This window comes from Ambystoma mexicanum, chromosome 6p (assembly GCF_040938575.1).
Source record: "Ambystoma mexicanum isolate Mex_15411 chromosome 6p, UKY_AmexF1_1, whole genome shotgun sequence".
Classification (NCBI taxonomy): Eukaryota; Metazoa; Chordata; class Amphibia; order Caudata; family Ambystomatidae; genus Ambystoma; species Ambystoma mexicanum.
Window position 1 is genome coordinate 1,520,143,525 of NC_090935.1, and position 26,715 is coordinate 1,520,170,239.

The window sequence follows — 26,715 nt, forward strand, 5'->3', positions numbered from 1 at the left end:
ATTTCAGATGGAGTGAAAGTTTTAGAAAAGGTACGCAACTGGTGACTCACTTCCAGGACTAGTCTCCTGTAACAGAACGGCCCCAATGGCATAGTGAGAGGCATCAGTCTCCAAAATTAAAGGTTTGTGTTGATCAGGCGAGACCAGTATGGGAGCAGATGTAAATAGATTCTTCAACCTCTCGAAGGCTTCCTGCGCTGAACGGTCCCAGGAAAAATGAACACCCTTCTTCAGTAGTCGTGTAATAGGGGAAATTAATTCTGAGAATTTAGGAATGAATTTACAATAGAAATTGGCAAACCCGATGAATCGTTGTATATCTTTGATGTTAGATGGATTCGGCCATTCTAATACTGCTGAAACTTTCCTTGGGTCCATGGAAACTCCATGAGCAGAGAGCACAAACCCGAGACAAGTGACCTTGAATTGGTGGAATTCGCACTTTTCAACCTTACAGAATAGCTGATTGGCTCCTAATCTATTCAACACTAATGACATGTGTCGTATGTGTTCAGTTGGGTTAGAAGAAAAGATCAATATGTCATCCAAGTAAATGACAGCCTAGTGCATCAAAACATCAGCGAAAAGGTGGTCCATAAAATGCTGAAATATTGCTGGAGCATTGGAAAGGCCAAAGGGCATTACGCGGTATTCGAAATGCCCAAAGGGCGTACGGAAGGCAGTCTTCCATTCATCCCCTGGGGCAATCCTGATAAGGTGATAAGCACCTCGAAGATCTAATTTGCTATAGATGGTAGCTCTGCGCACGGCCTCCAGGATGTCAGGGATCAAAGGCATTGGGTATTTATCAGCCACGGTTATCCTGTTGAGACCCCTGTAGTCAATACAACGACGTAATTCATTTGAGTCTTTTTTCTTTACAAAAAATAGAGAAACTCCAGCCGGAGAAGTAGACTCGGTTATCAGACCGCTCTGCAGATTAGACTGTAAATAATCCTTCAGAACATCCTTTTCTTGTTGAGAAAGCATATACATGCGCCCAAAAGGTATAGGTTGATCTGGTAGAAGTTCAATATGACAATCATCTCTTCGATGAGGAGGGAGTCTCGTGAACTGGGGATTAGAGAACACTGTCGATTATTCAGAGTAGCAATCCGGAATTTGACTTAAATTGCTAACTGTTGTGATAGTTGTAGAATGAGAATTGTTAGGAGAAACATGAACACCCACAGACTGTTGGGAAAGGCAGTGAGATATTCAGAACCCAAAAAGAGGGTACCTGCCGAACAATTGATATAGGGGTTGTGTAAACGCAACCATGGTAGGCCAAGGATAATAGGGAAGTAAGCAGCCTTTATCAAATCAAAACTCAGAGTTTCGTTGTGGGACATGATGACACACGTGAGAGGAATTGTCTGCTCGCGAATTAGTCCTGAACTCAAAGGATTTCCGTCTACTCCTTGAATGGGAGTAACGATGGATTTAGGAGTATGTCCAATCCCCTGCTCCTCTGCCCATTTGTCATCAATAAAATTGCCGGCCGCTCCACAGTCTATCAAGGCAGGAATTCCACAAAGTTCCTTTTCTTGGAACATTAAACTGACCGCGACAACCACCATGGAATGATCGACTGAATGAGTAGTATGTAAGTTATTTAGGGTTGTGGAGGAACCATTCCTAGTGACCCTAGCCGTGGTTTCTCTTGCGGCTGGGTCCGGGAGTTTCCCGAATTCTTGACCCCGGATCGTCGGGGCGGTACCAGGGTACAATCCTTTAAGACATGCCCGGATGATCCACAATACATACACAAGCCTTGGGATTTGCGGCGCTCTCTTTCCGCAGCTGAAAGTGTTCCTCTAGCCGTGCCCAACTGCATCGGTTCGTCCATAGAAACTGAGCGGGCAGGAGAAATAAGCGGCTCAGGGCGGGATGGGTATCCCCTTTTTTTTTTACATTCATGGGAACGTTCCTGAAGCCAGTAATCAATCTGCATAATTACCATGATCATATCGGCCAGATTAGCCAGACGCGGAACTCTAGACACTTTGTCTTTGAGCTCTTCAGTGAGACCGCACCGAAAAAGTGTAAGGAGAGCATCGTCAGGCCAGGCGGTTTCTGAAGACAGTTGTTTAAATCGAGTGATGTATGACGTAAGGTCTTGTGACCCTTGTCGGAGATCAAGGAGACGTTCTTGGGAAGCAATCAGAATCTCCTGTCTGTTGAACATTGATTTCAAACTATTTATAAATGCTGGGTAAGAGTCCAGGACAGGATTCCCTGATGTAACTAAGGGAGTAGCCCAAGCTAGTGCAGGACCAGTCATATGGGAGATTAGGAATCCTACTTTATCCTTGTTGGAAGTGAAGTATCGGGGTTTAAAGGTAAACTGGATAGTACAACTATCTAGGAATTCCTTAAGTTTGTGCGGTTCCCCATCGAACTTGCCAGTGGGCATTGCCGAAAGGGGTACCTCCGGACTCACTCGAGCAACTTGCTGCTGAAGCTGAGCGTTTTCTTGTTTAAGACCTTGTACTTCATGAGATAAAGTTTGCACGGCTGACATCAGCTGTTGCATCTGTTGTTCCATCGCTTCCGCCTATTTCGTACTTTCTGGATTGGCGTCGCTAACTGTAATGACTATATTTCTGAATATGCCCAAATACGAAATCTGCAGAATCCACCAACCTGATTAGACGACAGCAGCGAGCAGCAAGAAGTAGTTAAGAATCCCCCTGGGAGCCTTACCACCCCTCCGTCCTAGAACCAGGAACGGTGGAAGGCAACACCCTCAGGGAAACCCTTTGTGGTAAAAAACCCTAGTCGGTGTAGCAGGAGACTTGGCACAGCATGTAGTAACTTCAGAGGCTCTGGTTCAGGAATTTGGGAGGTTTCTCTGATCCAATGGTGAATGTATGAAGCAAACAGTCTCCCGAAAACCTCTTGGGTAAGTATATAGTAAGAGAGAAAAGATGTTACTTCTAAGTGAAACTTCAGAGTTGTGAAAAGTGAAACCCTGGACACAACCCACCTGTATAGCATAGAGGATGGCTGTCTTTTTGTGCAGTGGCGGGTCTGATACCTTTCTGCAAGGGGAAGAGAGGAGAGTATGATGCCAGGTAATTCTAATTATGGAATGCCAAGAAAGAATTGTAACGAAACCTACTTAGTCAGCGCTGGAGTGAAAGGTAGACAGGAATTCTGCGCAGATACGTAACTTATCGGAACTGGACTCGATCGTCTGAGGTAAGGTAAGGACTCTGCGGAAAATAACAAAATTAGTATCCGATCTGATTGAGAAGTATATTGAATAACTGAATCAGATTAAGATCCCCTTACTGAAGTTTTCGAGAGGTAAGTCCTGGCAAGGAGAAACGTTGGAAAGGTTATCTGATCCAGAAGTGGGAGTGTTTTTGTGGAATGAGTAACAGTAGTTCTTAGCGGGTGAAATTCCGGGAAGAAACAGACCTATGAATCAAGGAAGAGATTAGAGAAGAGCAGAACTAGTGAAGGGAAAGGCTCCTAGGAATGAAAAACTTACGGAGCGTCTTTCAGTGGAGTAGCGACGCATCGGATCGCGGAACCGCTGCCACTATATGTTGTCACGTGATCATCTGCCGGTGTCCATGCCGTACGTGAGAATCCAGCGTCAAACGCTGAAACAAAGCAGGGATAAACCGCGGCCATCTTAGGCGGGGTCAGGAATAGAGAGCGGCATACTCTGCTGCGATGCCAAAAAGACAAACGGCGGTAATGGGATGTAACACCTTCTTCTAGGTGACTTTAACTTGGGGTTCAAAGACCCTAAAAACCAGCAAGCAGCACTAATCGTCGACACTCTTGCTGAAGTAGGTTTCAATAAAGAGCAACTCGCCCAACCCACAACAAAGGAAGAACCCTTGATTGGGCGGCAGACTACATCTGTAATGCTTCCATCATGTCAATCACCCTACAGTCTTGGACTGACCACCACCTCCTAGCATTCTCACTTGAAGCCTCCAACTACTAAAAACAACCCTTCGGCCCCCTCTATACTTACCAGGAACAAAAAAAACATTACAGCCGACAAACTTCTACCCCTTATACTACCTACACTAAACTCCCTACCAGAATCCACCGACCCCTCCATCCTAGTCGACAAATGCAACAAAATAATGTCTGAAGCCTTAGCCTCCATTGCCCCGCTAAAATTGAGAAAGAGCAAATCTAAAAGGCATCTGAACACCTGGTTCTCTCCTTATCTCAAATCACTGGGTCTAATAAAAGGAAAAAGCAAAGCTATATGGAGACATCTATCATCGAATGACAACAAGTCCAACCTTAACCTCATATCTTCCCACTATAAGAAAGAAATGCTCCTAGCTAAACAAGAATCCTATAACACGAGAATTTTGCAAGCTAACTCAAGTATAAAAGAACTGTTCATAATTCTCAAAGAAATCGGAACTCCCATCCCTGAGCCAGACAACTGTGTGAAGGACAAAAACTGGTTCACTAGCATACAAAAAGCCCTAACTAACAAAGTAGCATCCCTCCAGGATAAGATCGCCAATAAAAAAGAAAACCTTCTCAACTCTACCCCACAACCTAGCAGAACCACACCCTCACACAAACACTTACGCCACTTCAGCTTCTCCAAAGTGTCCATCCTAGAGGTGGAAAAAGTCATCCTCAACCTCAAACCATCCAACTGCCGAGGCGACCCATGCCACGCCGAAATTATTAAAGACGCTGCAAGAGATTTATCCCCTTTCATCTCTAAGCTAATTAACGCATCTTTCTCCACCGGTACTATCCCTAGAAACCTTAGAGTCCTGGGTACGCCCACTCCTCAAAAAACAAACACTAGACCCTTCCATACCCACAAACTACAGACCCATCACCACAGTTCCCTTCCTGCTCAAAATTTTAGAAAGGGTTGCATACCTCCAAATACAGCAGTATCTAGAACAAAACCATCTCTTAGGAGTCCGTCAGTCAGGCTTTAGGCCCCAACACGGGACCGAAACAGCACTGATGGACCTTAAGGCCCAAATCGATGCACTTGGTGACAATGGAAAAACTGCCCTGCTACTACTACTTGACCTTTCAGCTGCGTTCGGTCTGGTAGACCTCACCTACCGAAGTGAACTGCATCCTATTTAACGCCCGATCCGTAGCAAAAAACAGACACTGCATCTTTGACCTCCTCTCAGCTGACAAACCGGACCTGGTTTTCATCACCGAAACGTGGTTCTCTGACGACTTTGCCCCAATCGCCAATGAAGGCTTCCCCCCTGACTACTCCCTCATTCCACTGAACCGTCCCTCTAGAGGTGGGGGAATAGCATTTGTCTTCAAGTCTCACTTCCACGCCTCAATCATCGACAACCAACCTTCCATTCCTTCCTGCAAATCACTCCTCGTTAAACTATCCCTCTCCCCGTCGTTCTCACACAGCTTCCTAATAATCTACAGACCCCCTGGCTACGATAGACCATTCTCAAACAACCTCTGCGATTCTATTGCCACCCTTCAACTAAACCATCCCAACCTCACCCTCCTTGGAGACTTCAACATATGGCTCGACATCCCCACCAACCCTATGACACACTCTCTGACGATCTAGACGCAATAAACCTCCAACCCCACATAAACAGCCCGACTCACTATAAAGGACACACTCTTGATGCCATCTTTAGCTCACACAACCGGATACATCTTAACCCCCCCCCCCAACCCTATCATCTGGTCCGATCACTTCATTGTTTCTTTCGCCATTCGCTCACCCGACCCCCTTCCCGTACTCGAACCTGAACCTCCGAAGCTACACAAATGCTGGAAAAAACGAATAATCGCTCCTAACCTAGCTGACGCACTCCTCCAGTCTCCGCCACCTACCTGCCAACTCCATAAACAACTAAGCCCCGACGCCTTTGACTCATGGCTCAACACCTCACTAATGCGGCTCACACCCTCTTGCAAACCATCAGCCCGCCATGGCCTGTTCCCTAGATGGTTCACACCTGAGTTGAAGACCACTAAACAACTATATAAATACCTAGAACGCAAATGGCAGAAAGACAAAACCCAGGAGAGCAGAGCCACCTTGGCCCGACACCTTCATCAGTACAAGGCCGAAATCCGGAAAGCAAAAAAAGCCCACTACAACTCCCGAATCCTAAACTGCAAAAACCCCAGCAAAGAATTTCACAAAATCATCTTCGAATTCACCAAACCGGCATGCACTACAACCGTCCCGACCCCCTCACAATCGCTGTGCGACTCTCTCTCTCCCTCCACTTTACACCACGGCTCTCAAAAGAACAAATGCTCTAATCACCAAACTGTCTCTCTTACATCCACCAGGCAACCCACCCCTCCATACCGGCCAACCCACTGCCTGCGACCACTACGCAACCAATGCTCAAATCCTTTAGTCCATTATCACCAGACCAATTTCTCAAACTTCTATCTGCCCACAAACCATCCAGCTCTCTACTAGACCCTTGCCTGGCCACAACCCTCAAAGAAATGTTCGCTTCCACCTGCGCAGGAGAACACGCAAGATCCATCATAAATGACTCCCTTTCCTCAGGTATCTTTCCGGGTGCATTCAAAGCGGTTCATGTCAAACCTCTAATAAAAAAATCTTCCCTCGACCCTCTCGAGCCCAAAAACTACCGCCCCATCTGAAACACCAGGTTCCTTGCCAAACTCATTGACCGAAATGCCTACTCCCAACTAAATGCCTTTGTCGAAGCCAGCAATCTCCTAGACCCCGCACAATCAGGTTTCAGAGCCCATCACGGAACTGAATCCACCCTAACCTTAATCTGGGATGACCTTAAAATGACGGCAGACTCGGTGGGATGCGCCGCATTAATTCTTCTTGACCTACCCGCCACCTTCGACACAATCAATCACTCAATCCTCCTTGACTGCCTCCACTCCCTAGGAATTTGTGGAACCGCTCTTAAATGGATAGCTTCATTCCTCAAAGATAGGTACCAAATAACAATACTCTCCAACTACTCCTCCCAAGCCCGACCAGTCGACACGGGAGTCCCACAAGGAGCATGCCTATCTGCCCTCCTGTACAATCTCTACTTGATCACCCTCCCACCAATAATTCGTTCACACAACATCCTGTGTTACAACTACACTGATGACACTCAACTAATTCTAAAACTCCTGAACTCAACACCCAACTGCCGACCTGACCTCACCTCCTGCCTCCTTGACATAGAGGTCTGGATGACCCAAAGCCACCTCATGTTAAACCGCTCCAAAACTGAAATCATGGTATGTGGCAACTCCAAACTTCTTCCACACTCACTACCCTGGCCACCCGCCATGGGCAACTCAATGAACCCCTCTAGCTCAGTGAAAAACCTTGGATGCACCCTTGACTCTGACCTAACACTCTCGCGCCAAGTCAACAACATCTCAAAGTCCTGCCACTACCACCGTAAAACCCTTAGGTGCATCTTTCCATATCTCTCCTTTACCAACAGACTCTCCGCGGTCCAATCAATTGTTATATCAAGACTGGACTATGCAAACCCCCTCTACCTCGGAGTCCACGCTTGCCAACTGAATAAACTTTAAAGGGCACAAAACACCGCAGCCAAACTGCTACTTGCACTCGGCCCAAGAGACCACATCTCCCCATCCCTTAAGAATCTGTACTGGCTTCCAGTGGCCCGAAGGGTGACTTTCAAAACCTTATGCATTTCCCATCGAGCATTGCATAAAACCGGACCTCAATATCTTCAAGACAAGCTAAAACCCTACCACCCTGCACGCACTCCAAGATCAAACTCAGCCGGCCTCCTAGTCATACCTAAGACAAACTCAGTCAGGTTAGGCGGATCATCATTCTCAGCCTTGGCCCCCATGCTGTGGAACGCACTCCCACCTCACATCTGCCTAACTGAAGATCTAATGTCTTTCCGCAAACTACTGAAAACCTGGCTCTTCCCCTAAAACCAACCCGTACGCAAACTAACCCAAAAACAGAATAACAGCATCTCAAATGACACCAATCTACTAGATGCGAGAAATTAACATCTGATAACCACTAATATAAAATAAAAGGACAAACAGAATAGAACAAGTAAAGTAGACCAAACCAGTGAAGTGGATAATAAGAATAAATCGTACAAAAACAGTAACGAGATATAAATGAATGAAATGGATGAAATGCATGATGAATGAACAAAGTGAATGGAGTGGATGAAATCGTTAGACTGGATGAAATGTGTGGAACGGATGAATGCGCTGAGCGGATTAATGCGCTGAGCAGATGAGTGTGTAGATCAGATAAGTGTGTAGATCGGATGAGCATATAGAACGGTGTTGCGCGGATGAATATGTAAAGCGGACGAGTGTGTAGAGCGGATGAGTGCGTAAGTGCAGAGAAGTGTGTAGAACGCAGGAGTGCGTAGAGCAAATGAATGTGCAGAACGGATCAGTGTAGAACCGATGAGTATGTAGAGCAGATGAGGGTGTAGAGCGGATGAGTGCGGAAGTGCTGATGAATGTGTAGAACGCTGGAGCAGATGAATGTGCAGACCGGATGAGTGTATAGAGCGGATGAGTGTATAGAGCGGATGAGTGTATAGAGCGGATGAGTGTACAGAGCGGATGACTCTGGAGCAGATGAGTGGATATAGCAAATGAATGCGTGGAAAGAACAAGTGCATAGAGCGGATGAGTGCGAGGAGCGGATGGGTGCGCAGAGCATGATGGGTGAGCAGAGCAGAAGAATGCGCCGAGCGGAAGAGTGCACAGAGCGAACGAGTGTGTAAGAATGGAAGAGTGTCTGGAGCGGATGATTGCGTAGAATAGACTAGTGGGTAGAGCCGACTAGTGTATGGAGCAGACGATTGCGTAGAGCGGGTGAGTGCGTAGAGCGGGTGAGTGCATACAGCGGGTGAGTGCGTAGAGCGTGCAAGGGCATAAAGTGGATGAGTGCCTAGATCAGACGAGTGCCGTAGAGTGGACCAGTGCACAGAGCGAAGGAGTGTGTAAGAATGGAGGAGTGTGTGGAGTGGATGATTGCGTAGAACAGACTAGTGGGTAGAGCTGACGAGTGTATGGAGCAGACAAGTGCGTATGAGCGAATGAGTGCGTAAGTAAGGAGTGCGTAAGAAAGGAGGGGTGCATTAGAGCGGGTGATTGGGTAGAGCGGGTGAGTGCATAGAGCAGGTGAGTGCATAGAGCAGGTGAGTGCATAGAGCGGGTGAGTGCGTAGAGCGAGTGAGTGCGTAGAGCGTGTGAATACGTAGAGCGTGCGAGGGCATAAAGCGGATGAGTGACTAGAGCGGACGAGTTGCGAGGAGCAGATGAGTTGCGTAGAGCGAATGATTGCCTAGAACGGATGAGTGCGGAGTGCATGTAGAGTGGATGAGTGCCTAGAGCAAAAGAATGCGTAGTGCGGATGATTGCATAGAGCGGATGAGTGCGTAGAGCCACTGAATGCATAGAGCAGACGGAACGGGTCACGTATGTGGATTGAATGGGTGACGTATGTGGATGGAACGTTTGAAAAATATGGATGGAACGAATGAAGTATGTAGATGGTACAGGTTAAATATGCGGATGAAGTGCATAAAACAACCTAGAATACACAGAACGGATCGGAGTAAATAGAACAGATTCGAATGCATGAAATGGATTGGAGAGCATGGAGCGGATTGGAGTGCGTGGGGCGGACTGGAGTGCATAAAATTGTGTGACTTACATGGAACGTTTTGGAGTGCATTGAACTTTTGAAAGAGCATGTAACCCATCATATCACATCACCACGCTTACTCTCTTCTTTACACCACCATTCAACTAGAACACAGAGATACTATGACACCATTCGGTATAACTGTTCTCATACTAACATGCATACTCCCCATCACTCGAAGTAAGCACTGCTGGTTACACACCCCCCAGCCAGGTGTTCTCCTCAGGCCTAACGCAGCCACATTCGGTCTGGATAAATCCTGCCAGAACGAACACACACTCCTGATCTCTCAACCACCACACCTACCGCTAAGAAGCTGCTATTACACAAATGCCACACCAGCTGCACACATATCCGGTGCTCACATGCACCTTTGACTCTCTCTACTGACCCGAACTCCGGTTCCTAAGGGCGTTCAACCTACCAGCGCCTTCAGACCATACCAATGGTACATAAGGCGCTATATAAATGCAAAGTAACATAACATAACAAAGTACTCTGTAACCACCTGGACTCGGCTGCACACTTCTCGCAAGACTCAATAGGCTGGATACAATCCTTCCTGAATAATAGGACCATGCGTGTCTTTTCACCTTCATCATCTGCCGACCCCATTACTATCACCGGTGGGGTGCCTCAGGGCTCCTGGGTCTCTCCCACCATGTACAACATATTCAATACGCCCCTTTTCGATGATCTTGACGGTCTCGGTATCACCTACACTAACTATGCAGATGATGCACAGATCCTCATACCGCTGACGGGAGATTACGACAAGGATTTGGCCTTGGTGAATAGAGTGTACCTCATCATCCAGGCATGAATGGCCACCCATGGTCCATGCCTGAATGCTGATAATCCTCGGCACCACCCCCAACCTTAATAACCTCGGCCACAAATACACCAGCTTCAATATAGACGGCAATACTATTAAAGTTGCCAAAGAAGTTAAAACACTAGGTTTCTACCTAGACGCTACCCTTTCCTTGACCAAACAGGTCAACTCCATGGCCTCTGCCAGAGCTTACACCTGCAAGCTAATTAGAGCTGCTAAGACCTTCCTTTCCATGCACAGTTGCACTACAATGGCCAGTGCCCTAATTCTTTCAAAACTGGACTATTGCAATGCCCTCTACCTGGAAGCCAACAAATACATCATCAATGAAAATTCAAATCCTCCAAAATAACGCCCTTAGAGCGGCACTGGGTATACCAAGAAAAGAGCACATCTTGGAGATAAGAAAACTGAATAACTGGCTCACCACCAACGATAAAATCTTGCTTAAAAAAGCTTCCCTTACACACAAGTGTCTTAATAACGCCGCCCCACGCTATCCTATTGAAACATTTAAGAGACATTCATCCGACCGACCAACAAGAATGGCCAACGCTAACACCCTGACCGTACCCAGATTCAAACTTTCCAAAATGGGCAGACGTCGCTCCCCAGTTAAAGCCGCTCAGTTGTGGAACTCCCTACCCCTGACCCTAAGGGCAGACCAAACATACCCTCACTACAGACGCAACATCAACTGGTTTAAAGAAAATGACCACTAAAACCTTGGCCACCTCCCAACACCTCCACCCTACCATCCCACAACATGCACAATGACTCCTCGCAACTTCGGCCTGACATATACAGCGACAGATATGGCATAAAGTAATATCAAAATGTTTTTTTTCTTTTTACCTTTATTGTATATACTTGGACAGCACTGCAACCTAAGCTGAAAATATCCTTGTTGCGGGTCTAGCGTGAATTACAAAAAATAAAACAAACAAACATATATTTCTGAGGCTTGTGGATCTGCTTAGATCACATGCTATGCATAGGCCGACATCTAGTGGTAGCTGCGGAGTATTACATTTTTTGTTTTCAAAACTCGAAAAGGGACGTCGACAGGGCATGCCAGTAATACTATCCCTTGTGTGACGTCCACTGTCCCCGTGGTTCTTCACGCATCGAGGTCCCTCAGATTGTTTTTTTTCTGCCTTTGTAGTTGGAAGCAAATCGCAGAGTTCCTGCTTGGCTGACGCCATTACTGAGCAAAGTTTAAACTTCGTTTCTCTTTCTGTCCTTTCGACAAATGTTTACCGCAAGATCTCCGGCAACAGCTCCGAGGACAAGATCATCATCGACAAACTTTCGCGTGCGGCCTTCAAGGCCCCAACGGGCCTCGCACCTGCACAGTAGGGAGAGCGGGGTGAGGTGTCCCTAGGAGAATGCATATTCCCCAGTACTCCGATTTATTTAACCAGGCTGCCATCTTTATACACAATGGAAAACACTCCTTTTAAATTCTGTCCTTCCTGTAACAGGAAGTTTCCCTGGAAGGATTTACACCAGGTGTGTAACCTTCGTTTTTCTAGGGACCCCGTCGAAAAACAGTGGAAGTAAACTGTTCAGGCCCAAAACTTTAAAGGACCGCAAGACTAAACGCTAGGCCCACCACGCCATGCAGGCCGAGGCCGGCATGTTCATCGCAGGAGCCTCCACCGATGGCAGCATCGGCATCCCTAGTGATGCTGTGGTGATCAGGATCCAGTTGATTCTTGCGTGCGAGACCCTGACCCCAGCAGGCAGGCCGGCGGTTCTGCTACAGGGACAACACCCAGCGGTTCAAGCACCCCTAGTTTGCACCACACCAAGCACAGCCCTCAGGGCCGAAAGTCGACCACGTCGTCGACCGATAAGCCACAGCAGTGTGGAAGGGTGTTACTCACCGCTCCGTAAATAGGTCAGGAAGATAGATATATGACCTTGGAGACAATATGTACACAGGAATCGATATTTAGCCACCAATTCCAGCTCTCCTGAGTACAAGACTCAGGCTAGAGGGGCTCTTCTTTACAACGTACCTCTCTGCTGTTTCTATTGGAACAGACAGAGATGTCAGTTGAATAAAAGAGCGAGGAGAACACACACTGCCAAGAACACACACTGCCAATACCAAAGCTGCAAAGGAATACAAAGATATTAGACAGTGTTGAGAAAACAAGTAAGCAATCAAGCACATTATGGGACAGGAAATACCTAGGCAGGGATTGGAGTGGAACTTTCCCCGGAATGGACCTACAAGTAAAGAAGGAAACCCAAATGAGTGAATTAATCTAATGGATTCTTCCTATAGAGAGTTTTAGCCAAAACTACAGACCTGAATTGTGGGACTCTCAAGGGTTAACGATTTTCAGGAATGGAGAAAACGACAGGAAAAAATAATAAACAGGGAAGTTAGTACAGGGAAGTAAACCCGTGCGGCACGAGGGTCGCGCTAGAGCCGGGTTGGTGCAGGATCAGGAGAGCGTCAATATGCACTTTGAAAATAAGTTTGTTGAGTTCAATGAATCTCCCAAATCCAGTAGAGAGGAATACCAACAGAGCAGTAGGTAAATAAGGTACAATAGTCAAAGATGGCGCTGGCAGAAATATAAGAAAATAAACACAGTTTGTTACCTGAAACACACGCTTCCCAAACGAAGGTTGGAGCAACTGAAGTGTTCCGAGTAACTGCTGATGAATGAGTTGCAAAGAAAGCAGGAGCAGGGAAGGACAATCCAAGTAACGTTCCGTGTCAAATACCAGAAGATCACGACAATGATAAGGGTGTAGAGAAGGCAGTCCAGGGGCAGTCCAGGTCGATACTGTAGCGTAAGAAGTGCCAAGGCAATAGGAGACGTAACAATCCAAAAGTTCGGGCGAGGGTTGGAACCAGGAGATCAAGTTGGGATTTCGTGACAAGATTTCACGAAGAAAAACGGACGTAAGCGCAAATAGTAAGAAACAATTAGCAGCAACAAGCCCGCTGGAAGACGGTAGTTTTAAACCCGTAAGGGGAGCGTGCCTTGTTGTACATCTTTCACGTACGAGATGTGTCAGCTGACACGGGTTCTGCCGTAGCTTGTACAGACGCCATGGCAACCTGTATCTGCTCCACAAAGGAGCCTGTGAATGGGACGTACGCTGCAGGGAAGTTTTTCTCTGCCGAAGTGCAAAGGGAAGGTCTGAACATTCCCTGTCCTCTGGGCTATCGTGGTAGCGATCACCACATGACGGGCCCCCGAAACAGACCCCCAAGTCAGTTTCCGACACCGCGTCTATATCTAGGAAGTCCTCGGGTTCAGGGAACCAGGCGTCGAAAGACGCATCTACGGCACAGGGAAAAAGCTCTAAAATGAGCGACTTAATAAAGAAGCATATGATATGTTATATGATATGATATTTTATTTATATCGAGCCCACACACAAGTGTTACACAGAGCACGACGAGGCAAAGGAGGGGTACATGGGAGGACTTAAAAGCAAACTTACTAGGCTCAGTGACATGGAGAACGCGCAAGTGCAGGCGAGAGGGAAGGCAGAAGTGCAGGGGGCAGGGGGCAGGGGAAGAGTGGAACGTGCTAAACACGTGATCAAAACAGCAACAGGTAGTGCGGCCAGCAGGTGGCAAGTGCAGGAAAAGGCACAGACACGAGTGTCAGTAAGTACAGGAGGGGACTGTAGCGTTGCAGATACAGATCCAAGTGCAAGTGTTGCAAGGAGGCAGTGCAAGTATGTGTCTATGTGGGCAGGGATCTGGGCCTGAAATCAGAGGGTAGCCAGAAGCCCAGTGCTGAAACAGACAGAGATCAGCAGGGGAGAGGAAGTGAGAAGACAGAATCAAAGAGGAAGGTCTTGAGGTGCTTTCGGAACCGAAGATGGTTCTCCTCAAGTTCCAGAAGGAGGCCCAGCCGAAGAAAAAGATCTACAACCAACTCGTTGCTTGGAGAAGCGACTGATCCTGAGGGAGTTGGAGGTGGAGGAGCGAATAGCTTGAGTAGGAAGCTATTTCCAAAGGAAGAGTTGAAGGTATTGCAGACTCAGGCCCCAGAAGGCCTTGTGGACAATGCAAAGGGTCTTGAATTTAATGCTTGCAGCCACTGGGAGCCAGTGAAGAGATTTCAGGGCTGGAGAGATACGGTCCCAGGGCTTGAGGCCAAGGACAAGTCTCTCAGCCCTGTTCTGGATGAGTTGCAGAGGGCAGAGAGTCGTAGCAGGCAGATTTAGGAAGAGGTTGTTGCAGTAGTCCAGCCTAGAGACAACCAGAGCTTTAGAGACCGTGAGCTTCTGGGGGAAGGAGATGAAGGAGGAATACCTCTGAGGAGGTGCAGTTAGTAGTTTGACTTCTTAGAGACGTCAGAGATGTGTGGTGAAAAGGAAAGCGTGGATTTGAAGATGACACCAAGGTTCTTAGCCTCAAAGGTGGGAGCAGGGAGAGGGCCAAGGGAGGCCGGCCAGAGAGTGACAGGAAAGGAAGGTGCAGGAGTGCTGATGAGGAGGATCTCAGTCTTACTGGCATTAAGGCAGAGGTCGTTGGTAGCACACCACTCCTGGATTGCAGACAGACAGTCAGAGATGAGAGAGGGAGAAGAGGGGGGAGATAGGAGCCGGAAAACGAGCTGAGTGCTGTCCGCATAGCACTTAAAATTGGAACAGAGAGCAGCAATGCGGCGGGCGAGGGGTGCCGGGGATTGTTTGAAAAGCCAGGGAGAGAGGTTAGACCCCCTATAATTGATTTCCTATTAAAGGCCAGGACGTCGAAAAACACAACATCTTCCACAAAGTATTAAAAGTAGGGATTACTCTAAACCCAGACAACACCCTCTCAGGGCAATGCATCATAAGAAGACCATTGTCCCAGAACCACCACCTACATCTACCCCCTCTGTATTGCCATGCTCTTCCCAGTGGACCCCAGAACAATTTGATTGGGTCATGAGAAGAATGTTCAGTTTTATAAACTTCTTTGATGAACATCCCAAACAGCTCCCCAACATTCAGGGCCCCCCACAAGGCGAGACAGCAAACATGCAGCCTGCAGCCAAAAAAGACTGCATGGACACCACGCAGGCCACTACCTTGTCATACCAAGACCTAGGCTAAGACACATATTTTTACGACACTCAAGGCTCACATGACCCTGGCTCGTTTTCGGACCAAGGGGACACAGGGTACTTAGACCAATACTTTGATGATGACGATGATGGCGTATACATCATCCAATCCCCAGACCACACCAACGCACTGGTGTCTGACTCCCCGGTAGACAACCAACTGACTTGAGCATGACCTGCTCTTAAAGGCAGCAGAGCACTTTAAGATAGATACCCAGGGAGCCCAGGTCGATAAAGACTTTGTGGAGGACATCCTTAGGGATGTGAAATCTGCAGCACAGTTTATCCCCTTGCTTCAATCGGTCCAGAGGCGTATTCAGCGCTCTCTGCTTACCCCCAAACTGACACGGGCAGTCAACCCATGCATCAAAACGATGTTTAGACCAGCCCCATCAGACAACTTATAGATTAGGAGGCAGTTGAAGCCCGACTCAAGAAAGAGAGAGGGAACCCCTCGGGCCTCTGCCGAAAACCTGCTGAAAAGGATAGTAAGAAGATCTACACCCTGGGCAGGAAAGTAGCTTCCTCAGCTGCCTGTCAAACAAGAATTGCTAATAATACTACGTTATTAGCCAGTTTATAGTTGCCACAAGTGGGACAAGATTGCACAACAAATAGACTCAGTCCCATAGCCCCTAAAAACACAGCTCTCACAAGCCATCGCTGAGGGGAGACGGGTAGCAAGCTGCATCCTTAAAAAGATCCTAGATGCAGCAGACAAAACGGGGAGAATCTTTGCAGAAGGCACACTAATCAAACGCCATGCATGGCTCCGTCAATCAGGTTTCAAATTGGAGACCCAGACTACCCTCTTAAACATACCCATTGAGCCCAACGCTTTATTGGGCAAGGCAGTTGAGAATGCACTTAAAAGCGCAAAGGAGGAATATGATACCCTCAAATCCCTGGGACAGCTCACTAACAAACCCTTTGGGCAGAGAGGAGGCACTAACACACGCCGTTTTAGAGGACAGAACTCCCGGCGGTACTCTAACTACAACCAGGGTGGCCAAAATTCATCCTGGGGTTCTTCACAAGGGCAGTCCTCTCAACAGGGTTTTCAAAGAGGCCAAAGAAGGTCTACTCGTAGGGGCAGATCCTGCTACTCAAGAGGGGGCTCAGCCCCTCCTAAGCAATGACCACCCACTACAGGTAAATAAGGGTATTTATTCAATGTACTTCCTTGTGCCAAAAAATACCTAACAATGCGCCCTGCGAACACCTATGTCAACCCACAAAGATTCCACATGATAATGCTATATGAAGTAATCCCACTGCTAAAACAGGGGAACTAAATGGCGACCTTGGATATGAAAGATGCATACTTTCATATTTCAATGTTCCCAGCGCACATAAGATTCTTGCCCTTCAAGATAGCGACCCAACACTACCAATTCATGCTACCCTTCGGTAAAGCCTCCGCTCCAAGGGTATTTACCAAGGTACTAGCGGTAGTGGCAGCGCACCTACGTAAAGAGTCAATACAAGTGTGCCCTTATCTGGACGACTGGCTGATAACAGGGGAATCCCCCCAAATGTGCAAGCAAAATACCCAGAGAACGATCAATCTTCTGTTCCAATTGGGATTCTCAATCAATCAAGAAAAAATCGAGTCTTGTTCCAAGAAAAACAAAACAGTTCTTAGGAGCTGTCATAAAAACAGAAGAGGGTCTAGTCTTTCCGTCAAACAAAAGGGTGTAAAACACTGCTGCAAATACCTCAGTATCTAGCCGGTCACCAAATAACCGTATGCAAAACAATGTGCTTGCTTGGGATGATGGCTTAATGCATTTGCCTGGTTCCGCACATATGGCTGTGCATGCGCCCAATGAAAGAGCGGTTAGCAAAACAGTGGTCTAAGGCATGCGGTCAGTGGGACGATCTAGTGATGGTTTTGCTAACCCTAGTTCAAGCGCTACGCTGGTGGACAAAGGAAAAGCTCTTAATGGGGAAAACTTCACAACCCTAGGGTGCAAGCAGTTGTCACAACAGACGCATCACTCACTCCATTACCTTCACCACACAGCGCATGCCCTGTGGACACAGATCACAGCCCAAAATCACATAAACCTTTTGGAACTGCTAGCAGTGCTCAAAGCTCTACAAGCTTTCCAAGTGCACCTGTCAGTTCAGACGGTACAAGTTCTCACAGACAGCACGACTGCCATGTTTTACATAAACAGGCAGGGGGGCACACACTCTCCAAGACTATCCAGGCCAGCACACAAAATGTGGAAATGGGCACTCAAGCCAGGCATGTTCCTAACGTCGCAACATGTTCCAGGGGAACTCAATTCTCTGGCAGACTCATTAAGTAGAGATCCTCTACCCGAAGAGCACGAGTGGCAGCTCGACAAAAACATGTTAGACAATGTCTTCTCCCTCTGGGGCTAGCCCCCTCTAGACTTGTTCGCCACAAGTCAAAACAAACAATGCCCAGACTTCGCATCCAGGTTTCCTCAACTCGGATCCAAGGGGAACGGCCTGTGGATGAACTGGTCAGGGAAATTTGCCTACGCATTTCCCCCTACATTGCTACTGAGCAGGTTGGTGAGCAAAATGCACCAGGAACAAGTGACACTAATCCTAGTTTCTCCTATGTGGGCGAGACAACCTTGGTTTCCCCATCTGCACAAACTGGCGATGTGCGAACCAATCAAACTCCCGTGCACCTACAACATGCTCACAGACCACGGGGGGACAAAGTTCCACCCACACCCTCAGTCTATGAACTTGACAGCTTGGCTCCTGAAGTCATTGAGTTTGGCCATTTTAAAGCTACCACAAATGCGTATGGAAGTCCTCAAGGAAGCACGCAAACCAAACACTCGACACTGTTATTTTAACAAAGGTAGAAGATTTGTAATATGGTGTCAGGTCTATGGTCTAACAAGTCCGACTCTTCTTGTTCATCACTGAATACAACTTCCCCCTCCTCCTCACCTGTGCCTTCAGAAGATGAATAGCGCAAGCGTCTTTGTCTCCTTCGTTCCTTTTACCTTTTTTTGTAGAGATACGGCCTCCCCCGGATATAAGCCACTCTTCTGCCTTGAAATAACAAGGTAGGCAGAGGACCACTTCCCGAGAGCGCCTATCGGAGGAAAAAGCCAAAGCTGAAAAAACCTCTGTGGATTCCTGATCAAGTCCTTCAGAAAGGCAGATGTTGGTTTGTGGTAATCCAAGGTATGAAGAAGGACTCCAAGAAATGTGGAAAAAACCCACTCAGTCCGCGGATACAGGATCTGGCGCCCAGTGGATTGTAAGTTTGAGCAGAGGGGAAGTGGAATTGTCCCTTCCTGACGGCAAGGGTGTGGCCAGGAGGTGGAGGGCAGCCGAGAGAAAAGTATGCGGCAGAGAGGGTAAGTGAGAAAGAGGAGCAGCGTAGGACGCTGAGGGGAAGGACTGGGGCAGACCAGGAGGAGCGAGGGAGCCGCAGCGCGGGAAAGAAGGAAGCAGAGGAGAGTCTGAAGGTAAGCCAGACGAAGGATAAAGCAGAAGAAAGCAGTAGGCAGATACCTGATTGACTCCAAGAGTCTAAGGAGAAAACTAGCGTGTAAACCCGAAAGCACTGAAGCGGAATGGAGGTTGGAAGCGGTGTTAAAGGAACACTAGACATAGAAGACAGACAAGGAACAAAACATAAAGACTAGACCGTAACTCATGTATGCAATAGGAGATAGACAAAGAAGAAGGACAACAAAGTAGATAGACCCGCAAACCAGGAAGAGGACAGGATAGAGAACATATAAAAGGGACAAAAAGAAATAAGCCCATTAATCAGGAAGAAAACAGTACAGAGGAGGGAAACCAAACCTGGTGGTGATCCTAATGACGGCGAAAATGCCAAGTACTGCACAGCCTCCAAGCAGGAAGGTGCATGACATATGGTGCCTGTCAAAAAAATGTAAACTCATTCGAATGTACTCCTTCACACATTATTCATTACATGCTCCACTTACTAGGCTCTGGGCTAGTATTTAACTCCATCAAGGTTCACCTAGAGGCTCTATCCGCGTACACCACTTCTCAAAGCAAGGTGTCCTGGTGCAAAGTTCCAGTCATTAACCACTAAACTGCCATGGGTTTTTCCCCCCCAGTGCCAAGGAATTTTTTGTTGATTTCGGTATGTCGCCATTCAATCCCTTGTTACTTTTTTGTTACAAGAGATGTCTCTGCCAAATTTGGCCCCTTTTTTCCACATGTAGGCGGTCGTACCGCCATCAAGGAATACTAGTTTGCTGTAGGGGAGTGAGAGAAAATAACCAAAAAGGGAGAACATTTTGGTTTTTTTCTGAAAATGCCAATAAAATGATGTACAAAAAAGCCTGTGGTTTTTTTCCTTGTAAGGGCTAGGAACAAATGGTTTGCTGTGCTGAATTTGCCATTTTCCAAGTTTTCAAGAACAGGTTGAGTGGAAACTGTTTTCTGAGAGGTAGGCGATTTTGGCCTTTTTCTCCATTCGGACATGCATGGACGGAATGGAAGAAAAGGGTAGGAAAGCTGAATGGGAGGACAGAAAGGCATACATTTCTGAAAAGTAGACAAAATTCCAGGTTTAGGAAGGGGTGATTTGCGCAGGTCAGTCAACAACTATGTAGGGAAAAATTGGGAAATTGACAGAAAAATAAAAGTATGTGGTGGACATGGTTGGCCCGGTAAGGCAATGGCTTCTGTGAATTTTGAGAAAAGCAATGCTCCGCTACGTTCCCCCGACTCTTCCAGTTAGGAAATCATACATTTTTCGTAATGTTTCCAAAACAAGCAATACCACAAGCCAAACACTGAGCCATGGTACACAGGATTTTTATGCTTACGGCCTAAACAGACATACTTAGCATGTGTAAATAAGGAAAACAAATGTGGTGAGGAAGGGCAAGCATACATTTTATGAAAGAGCACAGGCAGACCTTTTGAAGGGTAGGTGACTTGTGCAGGTTACAAAGGGTTGTGTGACAAAGTGCAGCAGCAACTGGGTCAAAACGTTATGAAACCCACGCAAACACAACAAATGTCCTACCTTCTCACGTTCCCACAGGTGTCCCGACGAAAACAGTACCTCACATGTATGGGTGCACCTATCTGGGCACAAAGGGAAATACCTAAAACACTGGTAACCCCAAGTCTTTCGGCAGAGCTGATTTTCAGGAATTTTGCTCATGTGGACAACCTACAGATTTGGGCCTAGGGTGTCCAAGCCACCAAGGAAAGCAGTGAACCCCAAGCATTTCTGAAAAGAGGACACCCGTAGGAATCCACAGAGGTTCGACTTGCACCAATCATCCCAGAATGTATTACCCACAATCCCCGGCAAAGTCCCAAATTTGGCAAAAAGAACACAATTTCCACACATTTCACTCTGCTCACCCACCAAAACACGCCACCAACAACACATGGCCTACCTTCCCGCCTTCTCACAGGTGTCCCGACGAAAACGGTACCTCACATGTGTAGGTGCACCTACCTGGGCGCAAAGGGAAAATCCTAAAACACTGGTAACCCCAAGTCTTTGCAAGAGCAGATTTTCAGGAATTTTGCTAATGTGGACAACCTACAGATTTGGGCCTAGGGTGTCGAAGCCACCAAGGGAAACAGGAAACCCCATGCATTTCCGAAAAGAGGACACCCATAGGAATCCAGAGAGGTCTGACTTGGGTGAATCGGCCCAGAATGTTTTACCCACAATCCCCAGCAAATTGAAAATTTTGGCAAAAAAAGCACAATTTCCGCAAATTTCACTCTGATCACCCACCAAAACACACCACCAACAACACATGGCCTACCTTCCCACGTTCCCACAGGTGTTCCGATGAAAATGCTACCTCACATGTGTGGGTGCACCTACCTAGGCGCAAAGGGAAAGCCTAAAACCCTGGTAACCCCAAGTCTTTCGGCAGAGCACATTTTCAGTAATTTTGTACATGTGTACAACCTACAGATTTGGGCCTAGGGTATCCAAGCCACCAAGGAAAATGGGGAACCCCATGCATTTCCGAAAAGAGGACACCCATGGGAATCCACAGAGGTCTGACTTGCGCGAATCACCCCAGAATGCATTACCCACAATCCCTGGCAAAGTCCGAAATGTGGCAAAAAACCCTGTTTTTGCACATTTCACTAACACACCGCCAACAACAGATGCCCTACCTTTCCACGTTCCCACAGGTGTCCCAGCGAAAACGGCACCTCACATGTGTGGGTGCACCTACCTGGGCACAAAGGGAAAAGGCTAAAGCACTGGTAACCCCAAGTCTTTCGGCAGAGCAGATTTTCAGGAATTTTGCTCATGTGGACAACCTACAGATTTGGGTCTAGGGTGTCGAAGCCACCAAGGAAAACAGGGAACCCCATGCATTTCCGAAAAGAGGACACCCGTTGGAAACCACAGAGGTCTGACTTGCGCGAATCGGCCTAGAATTTAATACCCACAATCCCTGGCAAAGTCTGGAATTTTGCGAAAAAAACCCATAATTTTCCCACATTGCACTCTGCTCACCCACCGAAACACGCCGCCAACAACACATTTCCTACCTTGCCGCATTCCCACAGGCATCCCGACGAAAACTGTACCTCACATGTGTGGGCGCAAAGGGAAAAGGCTAAACCACTGGTAACACCCAACCTACAGATTTGGGCCTAGGGTGTCGAAGCCACCAAGGAAAACAAGGAATCCCATGCATTTCCGAAAAGAAGATACCCGTGGGTATCCACAGAGGTCTGACTTGCGCAAATCTCCCCAGAATTTATTACCCCAAGAAGGGCTACATGAGATGCCCCACATCCAATTGGGGTGAGGAAGGGCCACCCCTTTTCACTAAAAACATCCATGGTGGTTCAGTGCACCTCCACGTCCACCCAAAACAACTGATACATTTTTTTTAAAACATTTTTCTTGCCCCTTTCCTAGGGGCAGAGCTGCCCCAGTATGGGCAAAACGTACTGCTCCATGCATTGGGGGGCCAGTCCAATGTTTTCTGGTGGCCCTCTCCCCCCCACTCCAAATGGATGGGGGCATCTCTTGTACTCCTTCCTAGGGGCAGATTGCACTAGCAATCTGCCCCCAGGGAGGGTCACATGAGATGCCCCCATCCATTTGGGGTGGGAGGGGAGAGGGCCACCCCCCTGTCCACTGAAAACATCCATGGTGGTTTAGTGGCCCCCCCACACCAACCCAAAACAAGTTATAATTTTTGTTTTTGAGTGTGCGCATCTGGCCGCAGGGGGGGGGGCAAAATGGACTGCCCCAGGCTTGGGGGGGTCCTGTGCCATTATTTCTGGTGGCCTTCCCCCCACACCAAATGGATGGGGGCATCTCATGTAGCCCTTCCTAGGGGCAGATATCTGCCCCCAGGGAGGGCTACATAATGTGCTCCCATCCACTTAGGGTGGGGGGGAGGGCTGCCCCCCCCTTTCAAGGCACAAGAAATCCTGGTGGTCTAGTGGGCCCCTCTGTGCCCCCCCCACTCCCACCCAAATCTTTATATATTTTTTCTTTTTCCCTGGGGGCAGATGGACACTCATCTGCCCCCAGGGGGCCCAATACTTATGAACCGATGCTATGGGGCCCGGGGGAGAGGGCTGCTTACTGTAAGCACCCCGCCCCCATGTCACAAACAGATCCCTGGTGGTCTATTCGCATTGCTGGGTGCGGATCGAGCGCTCTGCACCCAGCAAGGGGAGAGTATCCCCTTTCCAACGACACCTCCCTCAATCTGGACGGCACAATAGCCGTTCAGATCGAGGGGGAGAAAGACTCACCTTTCATTTTCACTGCGGCAGACTGAAATGGCTGCTGCGGGGAAACTGAAGGAAATCCAACCCCCGGGCCGTGAGGAGGAACCTCCCCCTCACATAGCCTGGGGGTTGGATTTAAGTTTTGCGCCTAAAAAGACGAGCTATCTCGTCCTTGGCAACACAGAGATAATGTCAAGGACGAGATAGCTCGTCTTTGGCATATAAGAGGTTAATACATTCATGGAAGGAGTAAAGAGAGTTTACCCCTATCTCAAACCCACCTCCAGGGTGGGACGGAAATGTGGTACTCGCAAAGCTATTATGACCCCCTTTTGAGCCTATGCACAAATCTATGCACAGATCCAGCCTTAAACACCTTACATATACATGCTAAGTCATGTGAGAAACAAAACAATCTGAGGGACCTCGACGTGTGAAGCACCATGGGGACAGTGTCGACATCCCTTTTCGAGTTTCGAAAACATAAAATGTTATACTCTGCAGCTAACACTAGATGGCGGCCTATGCATAGCATGTGAATCTACGCAGATACAAGCATCAGAAATATGATTAGGGTGAGTAAGGTATCCCATACTAATGGAAAGTGAAGTACTATATGGAACAACAGTGGTTGCGGCCTCTTTCTACATCAACATCAAAAACACACCTTGCCCTGAAAAAATGGACTGAACAGTGAGTAGTTTAAAAATATATCAAAAAAGTATTTATTCATGAACCACTAGTTAACAGCGAGAAACAGATTAAAATCTGATGGGTAGAGCAACACAATAATGAGAAAAATGTATATTTTCACAAAATACATCCAACATCACAGAGAACACAAAAACATTAGCTATTATAAAAAACTAAATCAATGAACTTTAGGAAAAGAGCAGCTATGAAATTCACTGTGGCCATAAAAGGGAATGGGGAAAGACTGGAGGAGGTCCGCACATACAACTTTGCACTCTGCACCCAGCAAGGGGAGAGTATCCCCTTTCCAACAACACCTCCCTCGATCTCCAGCTCCAAGTTGGCTTTGGAAAGAGCACGTGTCCAAAGCCAACTTGGAGCTGGAAAACTACGGTTGGAGAATAAGAACGTTTGCACCGTCACATTGGCCGTTGCAATATCTCCAGTATTACAACTATACAGGCTGAAGGCAGTACCAGCGGCCATGTACAGAGAAGAGATCTGGGGGTTGTGCAAAAAAAAAAAACAGCCTGGGAGTCTCCGAAAACAACTTTCTCAAATCCATGCTGGTCCAACCAAAAGGGTCACTAAATGTAATCTTGCATTTAGGGGGTGACCGCCGGCCAATCGAAGACACAATAGTCCGCAAACCACTCTTGCTATGGACACGTCTGTGGACCTTTCCAGCCCTAGCCAACTCCAGAGCTATGCTGATAGACTTCATGTCTCTGGAAGGGCGCAGTTCCACCCGTGGTTGAAACATGTAAAATTCTGGTTGCACAAACGTAATCTTCCGAACCTGTGGGAATGGCCATCATCCATGGTGAAGGGCTCCTCTGACCTGGTTTAGAAGGCGAGCCTACAGTTGTGTAGGAAATCCATGGAGGCAGCTTACCTTAAACTTTCATGTGGTCGTCAGTGCTTGAGACTCGATGTAGAGTTTGGGTTTGAACAATATCTTGATTTTATCCAACCCCCACATGGATGGTCACTTTATTTAGACTTAAGAGCTGGCACCTTGAGATTTGCTGCTTACACTAACAACTGGTCACCGACAAATACCCCAGAATGCTTAATTTGTGGTGAATCCGAAGAATCAATTTGCCACTTTGTTGTTGTGGCAGTTACCTATGTTTAGATCAAATGGTATTCTGAGGATAGTAGAAGCGCTACATTTTTGCACCACTAATGGCGATTTATCTGTGGTCCACCTGGTGGCTAATTATCTACACATGGCATGGATATGGAGAAAGAGCGTTCTTTTAAAAAAAAAAAACATATTTATTTAGCTTGACAACACAAGAGAAGCGAGCAGCATTCGAGTCAGTTAAAGGTCATACACATTGCATACAGTACAGGTACAGAGTGGTAACATACGTCATGATTGTAAACATGGGGATTATACACAACATGGGGAAGAGGCCGGGGACCCGGTGTTTCAGGAGACGGTCAGTGGGGGGAGGGAGAGGAGGTGGGAGATTCAACATCCGAGTCAGTACATGTGGGGGCCATGTAGGACCAAAACTTCGACCAGATGTCTCTGGGCTTCGAATGAGTTGGCTGCTGATTAGCCCAGGATTCTTCGGTATCTGAGGCCCATGTGACTGCCCTGAGCCACTGCGCATGGGTGGGTGGTGCGGTCTGGAGCCAGCACAATAGGATGCAGTGTACTGCGAGTAGCATGCAGAGGCCAGCCAGTTTTTTGGAATCATGGCGCAGCTCAGGGAAGTCATGGAAGAGACACTGTGTTGGAGACAGAGTGATGTTCTGATCAAGGATAGTTGACATGGTGGAGCATATTTCCTTCCAATACTGTGTAAGGCAGGGGCAGGGCCAAATCATGTAGATGTAACCAGCACCGTCACAGCCACACCTGGGGCATCTTGGGGAGTGGTCATTTGACATATGGTGCAGTCTGTTCAGGGTATAATGGTATCTGTGCAGTACTTTAAACTGAATCAACTTGAAACGGGAATTAAAAGATACATTGTGAGTACGTGCACACATAAGGGCCCAGCGCTCATCGGTCATTTCCACCCCCAAGTCCTCCCTCCATGCATGCTTCAGTTTAGTGAATGCAGGGGTGGATCTGGTGTGTACTAGGGAATATAGTCTAGATACCTTACCACTCTTAGAATTAGAGGCGGATAGATCTGTGACCTTCAGGGTCGTCCGGTGGTATCGATGGAAAATTGGGGTATTTAAATTGAAGATTTTTCCACAGGGACGAATATTGGAGCCATGTGGATGGCTTCCGTCTCAGAGACAGCGGGAGAACGACCACTCAACAAAGTTGTCCTGCTCAAAGACGTCCTGGATCAGTTCATAGCCTGCCTCAGCCCACCGACGCACGGTAAGTGGTGTTACATGCGGAACCTCTGGGAAGAAGTTCCACAGTGGTAGGTCACCATGAAAAGGGTGGGTCGTGGCTAGTAGTTTCCAGGTTTTAGATAGGGCAAGGGATGTGCACACTACAGGATCAAGTGAGTCTAGGACTACTGGCATGGGAGTGAGAACTAAAGATCGGATATCTCGATCACTAACCGATAATCTCTTGAGTCTGACGTGTGGGGGAGGATCTGATGTATTGAACCAGTGCGAGGCAAATTGGGACTGCGCCACCAGCCAGTATCTGAGGAAGTCAGGGGGAGAAAGAGCGTTCTTAATCTAATTGACAAAGCAAT

General features: G+C 47.5%; 1 protein-coding gene across 1 annotated transcript in view; it reads left to right on the forward strand.

The window, feature by feature from the left end:
• Positions 1-26,715, forward strand: part of IDUA (alpha-L-iduronidase) — a 616,851-nt gene that overhangs the window by 258,396 nt on the left and 331,740 nt on the right. The window lies entirely within an intron of this gene.